This window comes from Trichosurus vulpecula, chromosome 3 (genome assembly GCF_011100635.1).
Source record: "Trichosurus vulpecula isolate mTriVul1 chromosome 3, mTriVul1.pri, whole genome shotgun sequence".
Taxonomy (NCBI): Eukaryota; Metazoa; Chordata; class Mammalia; order Diprotodontia; family Phalangeridae; genus Trichosurus; species Trichosurus vulpecula.
The window spans coordinates 351,842,093-351,851,731 of NC_050575.1; positions in this window are offsets into that span (position 1 = coordinate 351,842,093).

Below are 9,639 nucleotides of genomic sequence, written 5' to 3' on the forward strand. Positions count from 1 at the left end.
ATATGTCTTACCCATAATTCTGAGAGGTATCAGATCTGTTTCTAATTTTTCTAATGTGTTTTAATTTTTTGTAGCATGATCTTAAATATTGAGGTATCATACCCAGTAGTCTTTTCCCCCACTAAGTTTTATCTTTCCCTGGTGTAGGAATTAAGATATTTGTCTCATATAGTGTAAGGTGTTGGTCTAAGGTTAATTTATGTCAGAATGCTCTCTAGTTTTTCAGAAATGTTTATCACATAAGGAATATTTTTCCTAGGTAATTTATCTTTTCCACTTTATCAAACTAGGTTATTGAGTTTTATTGTTTCTGATTCTCTCTTGTCTTGTCTGTTCCATTCATCTATCTCCCTATTCTTTAACTAATACCAGATAGTTTTGATGACTATTTCTGGACCTGCTATTTTCCCTTCACCATTACTTCTTTTCATCATTTCCTAGATGATTTTCTATAACTTTTATTTTTCCAAAGAATTTTATTATTATTTTATTAAGTTCTATAAAATATCCTCTTGGTAATTTGGTTGATAAAATATTAAAAGTATGAATTAATTTTGTAGTATTGCCATTTTTATTATGTTGGCGTGGCCTGCCCATGAACACTGGATAGTCCTCCAGCTATTTAAGTTATTTTTTTTTCTTTAAGGAGGACTTTGGTAGGTAAGTTCCCACATATTTTATGCATTTTGTAATTATTTGTAATAAAATTCCCCTTTCTGTTATGGCTTCTTGTGTTTCTTTTTAATATAGAAGTGCTGTTGATTTTGAGGATATATTTCATAGCCTGAAACTTTGTTGATGCTATAAATTGTCTTGATTATTATCTTTGCTGATTTTTCCAGGTATATCATCATGTTATCAGTAAATTGGGATAGTTTTATCTCCTCTTTACCTATCTTTATGCCTTTTCCTTCTTTGCCTTATTGCTGTTGTGAGCAGTTCCAGAACTATATCAAATAAGAGTGGGGAGAGCGAGCATCTTTGCTTTATTCCTGTGTTTATTGGAAAAGGTTCTAGTGTGTTTCCATTACATATGTTGCTTCTTTTGGTTTTCAATAGAGGCTTTTTCTGATATTAAAAATTTACTCTATGCCTATGCTTTGTAGAGGTTTTAGTATAAAAGAGTGCTGTACTTTGTCAAAGGCTTTTTCTGCATCTATTGAGATGATCCTGTGGTTTGGGATGTTTTGGTTTTTAATATGATTGTTCATATTGATTATTTTCCTAATGTTGAACTCTCCTTGCATCCCTGGTATATATCCCACTTGGTCATAATGAATGATTTCTTAGATAAATTGCTTTAGTTTGTTTGACAGGATTTTGTTAGGATTTTTGAGTCAATGTTCACTAATGATATTGGCCTGTAGTTTTTTTTCTTCCCCCCGAGTTTTATCTTTCCCTGGTGTAGGAATTAAGAATATATTTGTGTCATAAAAGGATTTCAGTAGGGTGTTTTCATTCTTAATTTTTGAGAATAATTTGTGGAGTATGGCTACTGTTCTTTAAAACTTTGATAGAATTCTCCTATAAATCCATTGAGACCAGGAGTTTTTTTCTTTGGTAGTTCCTCTACAGCTAAAGCTATTTCCTTTCCTGAGACTGGGCTATTTAAGGTTGCTATTTGGTCTTTTGATAGTTTTAGTATTTTATATTTTTGAAGGCATTCCTCCCTTTTTTATATATTGATGTGGGGTGGGGGTGGTGGGGAGTGAACTAAGGGTTAGGTTCATGGGCTTTGTTTTTAACCCTTTTTGGATTCTGGGTGTCTTGGGCCATGGAGACAGTTGAAATTGCTTTATCTGTTGATGCGTAATTTCTGTTTGGGAGAGGTTTGAGAGGTTATGGAGATCAGAGAAGACATTTAGTTCTCTATCTTCTTTCCTGTACATTTCTATCCACAATCAACTTCTCTTTCCTGTTGTGTTTCCTAATTAAAGTGTGAACTCTTTGAGAGCAGGGACTATCTTCTTTCCCAGGTGCCTAGAACAGTATTTGACAAAGAGTACTCACTTTCATGCTTTTCGTTCATCATTTATTCATTCATTCATAGGGAGATATAGGTAGATAGATAGATGAACAGATGGACAGATAGAGGGACAAGCAGGTGAATGGAATGTTTCTCATTCTTTAGCAGCAGAAGTAAACACGGTTCAGGGAGACATTGGGATCAGTAGGAGCCTTCTTCAAAAGGAAACAAAAGGAACCTAAAACTCTGACCAACTATGGCAGAGATGGGCCATGGAGCTTGACCAACAGAAACAATGTACCAGGTTCTTCAAATAGTAGCAGGTTTTGCAAACAGAGATAGCCTCTGCAAACAATGCCAGGCTCTACAAACTGAAAACATGGTTACAAGCAGTAAATTGGTCTGTGTGGGGTCCTGGGGAAGGCCTATGATACAGACCTACCTGTATCGAGGGCCTTAGCTGCTGAAAGGGTCATTTCAGGATAAAATGCTAATGCTGTGTTTTACCTGGCTTTGGAGGGAATTGTCTCAAAGGTGATTCATAGAATTTTAGAGCTGAAAAGGACCTTTGAAATCTACCTCCCAGCCCCCACCCCTGCCATTTTACTGATGAGGAAGTGGATGTCCAAAGAGCGTGGCTTGCTCAGGATCATCCAGCTAAATAGCAGAACCGGAATGTGACCCTAAGCCTTTGTTGGTATTCCTTCTAATAGCACGATGATGGGGGCCCATGACATGTTGCTATGAGATACTTTACTCTGAAAGTTGAAAATCTCTCCATTGGTGGTTCCAGAGCATGGCAGCCTGTGTCATGTGCTGACACCTCAAATGCTAGGCCATGTGTGAAACCTAGGATGGGGGCTAAGCCTGGAATTGCTGACTCAGCAAACCTGAACTCCATCAAGGTGGGGGCTGGGCCACATCTGGATGGGTGCTTCCATGTGTCTAGGATCTGGGGCAGCTCTCCTTGTGTCACTAAGGATTCCCCCCAGCCTTTCGCCTGCTGCCCCCTGTGCAGTGTAATTTTCTTGACGTCAAATAGTAAACATCTGGCAGCATCTGCATTGCCTAAAATAAACTAAGAGATAATTGGAGCCGTTTGTTGCTATGATGAGCCCTGTGTACCAGTGAGGGCATGAGTGGGGAAGTGGGCTCTGGGGAGTGCCCAAACTGGATCCTGGGGGAACTGTGACTCATTCTTTTATTAATCTCTTTACAATTAATTGATAAAAGCAAGAGAGTCTAATCAGCTCCTGCTAGAGTCATTAGTTCAGATCAGAGACAGGAAGGAGGTTGGTTTTGGGTCCTAATAGAAAGTAGAGTGTTCCTCCTAACTTAAAAGACAGGGTCAGTGGTCAGGTCTGAGGATGGGGAAGCCCAAGTGCCTGCTGAGCTGGGAATGATGAAGCAGGACCACATGATCATTGGTCACCTCCACTGAAACCAGAATAAATATACTGGGGAGCCTCTTGGAGGAGGAAACCTCAAGTGGCTAAGGAGTTCCCTTGGGGGAAAAGAATGACAGAATTGTCACCTTTTAGATTTGGCAAGAATCTCAGGGGGCTGATGGTCCAACTCTTATCTAGAGCACCAACAGCCCTAGCAAATGGTCATTAATTGGGATTGAGTCTATGCTTGAATACCTACAGTGATTAAGAACTTACTACCTCATAAGGCTGCCCACTCAATTGTTAAACAGCTCTACTGGAAATTTTCCCTTGTATTGAGCCAAAAGCCTTCTTGTAACTCCTAGCCATCAGGTCTAATGCTCCCCACTGGAGCTATTGGGGGGGGGGTTTAATTCCTTTTCCACATAATATAACAACCTTTCAAACATTTGAAGACAATAGTATGCCTCACTTTAGTCTTTTCTAGGTTAATTTTGGCCAATTCCTTCATCAGATTCTCATATGACATGGCTCCAATTTTAATCTCACCATTCTGGTTACCCTCTGTGGTGGGTCAGGATATTGGTGGAATTAGGGCTTGAATTAACCCTCCATACTCCCACAACACCATTTGGGATTTTAAAGAAAAGTAAAGAAGTTATGGAGCAGCCGTGGGCAGTTTGAGTTAATTTTGTCTCCAGGTGGGCCATTTGGCAAGAAGGATATAAAGACAGCTTTAAGACTCTGTCAGGGAACTCTCAAGATCCCAGAGAACTTCCCTGCTTGTAGCTTTTAACCTCTTTAGTAGCAGCTTTTATCTTCCTGTAAATTGCTTTTTAATTGCCTCTGGAACTGCTTTTACCTAGGGGTATTGAAACATGTTTTTAGTAAAAGGACTGTTTATTTGAACTCTCAGGCTCTGAGTGATCCAGACAATGAACCACAATCTGGACAACTGGTGATGGGAATGGGATCTGGTGCAAAGGCCTCTCTCTTTGGAAGAGCTAGAGAAGGGTGAGAGGCTAGCGGTCCCTGCTCCTCAACGGCACAGAAAGCTATGTAGGCGGTGATATTTAGCCAGCAGGTAGGCTCATAATCATAGATTTGTAGCTGTAAAGAATCTTAGAGATGATCTCATCTGAACTCCTAATTTTACAGGTAAGGAAACCAAGGCCCTGAGGGGTCAAGTGAATGGGTCGAGGTCACACAGAAAGTATATGGAAGATCCAGGATTTGAACTCAGGTCCTCTTACACAAAGTTCAGTACTCTTTCCAACTGCTACTTGCCATACCTAATGTTCCAATCACCTTCCTTTGTGCCTTCCCACAGGCTGTCTGTCCCTCATGCCTGGAACACTCATTCTTCACTCCCTCAGCTCCATGTTATAGAATCCATAGCTTTCTTCAAAACACAGTTAAGGAGATAACTTTTGCAGGAAGTCTTTCCTATTTTCTACCTCCCCTTTCTCAAAAATTCTGTTGTATCTAATCTGCATATATTTTGCATATTATTATTCTCCTTCCCCCCCTCCCCCCAGTGGAAGTTTTCTGAGATCAGGGCATCTTTTGGGGCACATAGTGGAGGTTCAATAAATGCTTGTCAAATTGAATTGAAAGCATATACTTAAATTAGGAGAAGGAGAAAAGAAGAACATTGGTTATGGTAACAAAGAAGTACTAAGAGATGAGAAAGAGGCCATTGGCCCAGAAAAAATTATTACCTCCCTCTTACATATGTCAGAGAGATTTTCAAACCATCCTCTAAAGCTGGGAGACAAGTCAGTGCTGTAACCAAACAGTACATTTCTGGACCTTGTTGATAAATGGAATATAAATAAACCTTGGAATAGCTTGGCACCATCAGAGAGCTGAGAAGAAATTCCAGAATGGAACTGTGAATATTTACATAGCCTTGCATCCAGGTGGCAGCTGAGAAGTCATGAAAAAAGTATTGGACTGGATCTCAGGAAGCCTGGATTCTAGTCCTAGTCTGCCACTGTGACCTTAGGCAAGAGACCCAACCTCTCTGGGCCTCAGTGTTCTCACCTATAAAATGAGGGGCTGGAGAGCAATCTCTAGAGTCCTTTCCAGCTCTAACATCCTGTGAGTCTGACCTAAACTAAATGTATGGGACAGATGGAGAAACATATTCACATAAAAAAGGTCACCAGTTTTGACATTCTTGGAACAGAAATGCTTCCAACCAGATGTAAATCCCCAAGCCTTCAAAATTTGGAAGAACAATTCATTTCATTGCTCTCATCAAAGAGTTTAAAATAGTACAAGGCTCCCTTGGAAAGAGCTAACAGAAATGGGGGAGGGAAGTTTCAGGTAATATGGTTTGCAGGATTACAAATTAAGCTCTTTGTTGTAAACGTTACTTTTTTTAAGCCACCAACAGTTATTTTGAATTATAGAAACTCAAAGTTGGAAACAACTAAAATGGCCAACTAATTCAACCTCTCCCTGACCAAGAATCCCTCCTAAAGTAACCCTGGAAAGTTGTCTTCCAGGTCTATTTGAAGGCTCTCAGTGTGTCCTGAGCTAACCTATTACAATTTTGAACACCTGTAATGGTTATAAAGCTCTGTTGAATGCTATAGGGGTTTGAGAACAGACTCACATTTGGGTAGTTCAGAGGGACAAACACTCCCCTTCTTAGCTCTGGGAGACATTTGGGACTGTCTCCATCTTAAATTGTTTTTTTTTCCTTTGGAACTGGCTCCCCCCCACTTTTTTTTGCTTAGGATGAAAGTACAGTGGCTATTATATTAGAAAGGCAAGATTCATGACCTCAAGGATGACCATGAACATGCCTGAATGGTTTGGAATCTCAAAGTATAAGAAATTCTCTAGGTAGAAGGCAGAGAAAGTATAACATTTATTTAGACACGAGAGAATCCAGTCCCAGGACTAGTAATTCCAATTCCATATAGTAGCAATAATATTCCAAAGCCAGTAAGCCCACCTCAATGTGGCAACAAGGAAATTATAACACAATATTCTAGCAAGGAGCCAAGTCATCCTGTAACCTTCCCCCTTGCTGGGGACTTCCTGTAAACAGTCACTCACGAATCCTAACTCTCTGCTCAGCACTCTCTACTGCAGCTCTGTAGACTCCGAGTTCCTGCTTCTTCTCCTTAGGCTGAATTACAATTCCTGTAGCTCCTGAGGCCTCAATGTCTTCTTGATGTCTGAGTCTGAATCCTGCGGCTCTCAGTTCTGGGCTCTCTTTTTATACAGTTCTAGCCAGCATCTGATTGACTAGAGCTCAGTGTACATACCGTTGGCTCTGGTCTTAGCAACTCCCCTTAGGGCCCTGAGGGTTTTATGCCCACATCAGCTTTAACTAGCAAAAGGGTATGGGCCTAGGGCCTCACACCTAGTTATTAGTGAAAAGATATTGGCCTGCCTCTAATCAGGCCTCCCTTTGTTGGCCCCAACTGAGGCCTATTCAGTGGGCCAGAAAGATCTTTCACTTACTGATTGGCCTTACAGCCATTCATTGTCTGATCCCACTGTTGCCTGACACTTTATTTCTTACCTGTGCCAAGTCACCCCTCCTTAGACAGCCTGGTGGTCTCCCACTCCCAGTGGCTCATCATATTGGTGCCAGACTTCAAAGATATCTGATTAACTTTAGCCCTACTACAGCTCAGAACTCCTGAGCTAAAGCAATCCATAGCCTCTCCAGTAATAGGCATTATAAGTGTGTGCCACTGTGACCAGTGGCTATCTCTGTCTGGATGGTCATCCTCCAGCAGAGGGAGGCACCGTTAGATTACCACAGCCTAAAAAACAGAGCTAATTGTTGTAATAGGATCTGATTAAAACCCAGAGAGGACTTTTAAGGAGGAGAAGACAGTGATGAATATTAGCCACCAAATGCACATACCACAGGGACACCTGCAACCATCAGGGTTAAGTTATTTCCAGGTGATATTTGTCTTTCTGCAACTTAGTAAGAAAAATAGCTATCCTTTATATAGTGCTTTAAGATTTGAAAAGCGGCCTACAAATATTCTCTCATTTGATTCTCACCCAACAACCCTGAGAGAGAGGGGGGGCTATTATTTTTCCCATTTTACAAATGAGGAAACTGAGGCAGGTTGAATGACTTGCCCTGGTCACACAGCTAGTAAATATCTGAGGCAGAATTAGAAAGCAGTCTGCCCAAATCTAGGCCCAGTACTCTAATCTATCACACTACCTTACCTAGCTGTCTAACGTCCACATTCTGATCCTAAGTCAACCCTCAAAGGTGAAGCAGAATGAGCATAATTGCTTTTCCAAATGACCGTCCTCTAAGTACTTGTTGGTACTGTTTGTCTTTCCTTCTCTAAGAGGACCATGACATCAGGGAGGTGATGCCATGACATGCGAGTGAATTGGATTTAAGTGAGGGAGAGCTGTGCAGAGTCACCAGCCTCGCTTTCTCCTCCAGAGTCATCTGGATCCAGTGGTGAGATATAGATCAGCACAATTGGAGATGGTCCTGGATGAAGTGAGAGACCTTGGCCTTTTCAAGCTAAGGTCTTTAACAGGTCTCTGTTTGAACTGAGGCAAAGCTCATCCAGTGATTAAGGTTTAATAAGAAATGAGGCAAAGAATGGCCTCTTGGAAAAAAAAAAAAAGATTTGGGAGGGGAAGACCCTTAGGGTTTCTGGACAAAACAGAAACAATTGCTCTATTTGCATGTATTCTGAGCCAATCTGGGCCAAATAATGACCTACTAGGGCTTGGCCTGGGACCTATTGTTGTAGGATCAATGAGAGCCTGAGTGATTTGGGGTTAAGGCTGGTCTTTGAAAGAGAAAAAGAAAAAGAAAGTTTCAGAGACTAAAATTTACATTCCCTTTGGGCAGTGTAACCCTAAGGGTGTGATACCCTACATGGACAGAGAGGGAGGGAGGAAGGAAGGAAGGAAGGAAGGAAGGAAGGAAGGAAGAAAGAAAGAAATTCGTGTTGCCCATTTAGAAGTTTGGTCCCCAGTGGGTAGCTCCTTTTTTACTTGCAGAGGTTGCTGTTTGTCCTTCATGACCTCTGGAAGGTGAAGCCATGACTTGCAAGTGAATTGGATTTAAATGAAGAAGGGCTGTGCAAAGTCACCAGCCTCACTTTTTCCTCTGGAGCCATCTGGGTCCAGTGGCCAGATAAGTACTTATTATCATGATCTCTTAAATATTCTCTTCAACAATAAGTACAAGAACAACAGCAAGCATTTATTAAGTGCCTACTATGTGTGTCAGGCACTAAGAAAGGCAAAAGATAGCCCTGTTCTCCAGGAGCTCCCAGTCTTAAGGGGGAGACAACATGTAAATATATGTAGGAAAAAGATATAGACAGGAAATTGGAGGGATTCTTTGAAGGAGCAGCATTTGTGGGATACTTGTATGGGAAATTGGCATTTAATCCACCAGAGGATCAGAGATTTACAGCTTGTCAATGTGCTTCCTAAAATGTGGTGCCCAGAACTCAACATTCCATGTACTCCAGGTGTGGTCCCACTAGGGCAGAGGACAGTGAGACTATCATCTCTGCGGGTCTGCACATTCACCCTCTCCTTTACTGAAGCTCAGGACGGCATTAGCTTTTCGGTTTTTGGTTTTTGGGGGAGGTTTTTTTGGCAGCCAGGAGAAAATGATAGTGGATAGGGCAGACTGTTCAAAACATATTGTGTTTACCTTATACAAATGAGTACAGACAGTAACAGTAGATAATGTTGTATAGAAACTGATTCCACTTGATGATGAAAACACTTGATTACCCGTTTGGTCTTTGGATCCATTAGCTAATTTATTCTTGAATATTTACAAAATTAGTCTCTCTGCAGCAAATGCAATGTTACTGAAAACCAGCAGGACTGTCTCACAGAAAGACCTCCATCTCAGCAGACTCCTGGAGAGCCTATGGCTAAAGGGGGTTATTAGTGATGGTTATGTCCTTCGAGGAAAAGGATTTCTCTTTTTTTTATGCATTTAATTTTTTCCCCAATTACACGTTAAAACAAATTTTAACATTTTTTTAAAAAGTTTTGAGTTCTAAATTCTATCCCTTCCTGCTCCCTCCCCTCTCCCCTCCCTGAGACAGTAAGCAATCAGATATAGGTTATATATGTGCAATCATGTAAAACATTGAGGAAAGGGATTTCTAAGAATTTGTTGGTAGAACATGTTCTTCTTGCTCTGAATGTTCCGCTCCACAGATATGGAGAAGTAGGAGGGAAAACCAGTAACTTCCAGTAGAGTGTAAGCTCCTTGAGAGATGGGACTCTTGTTTTTGTCTG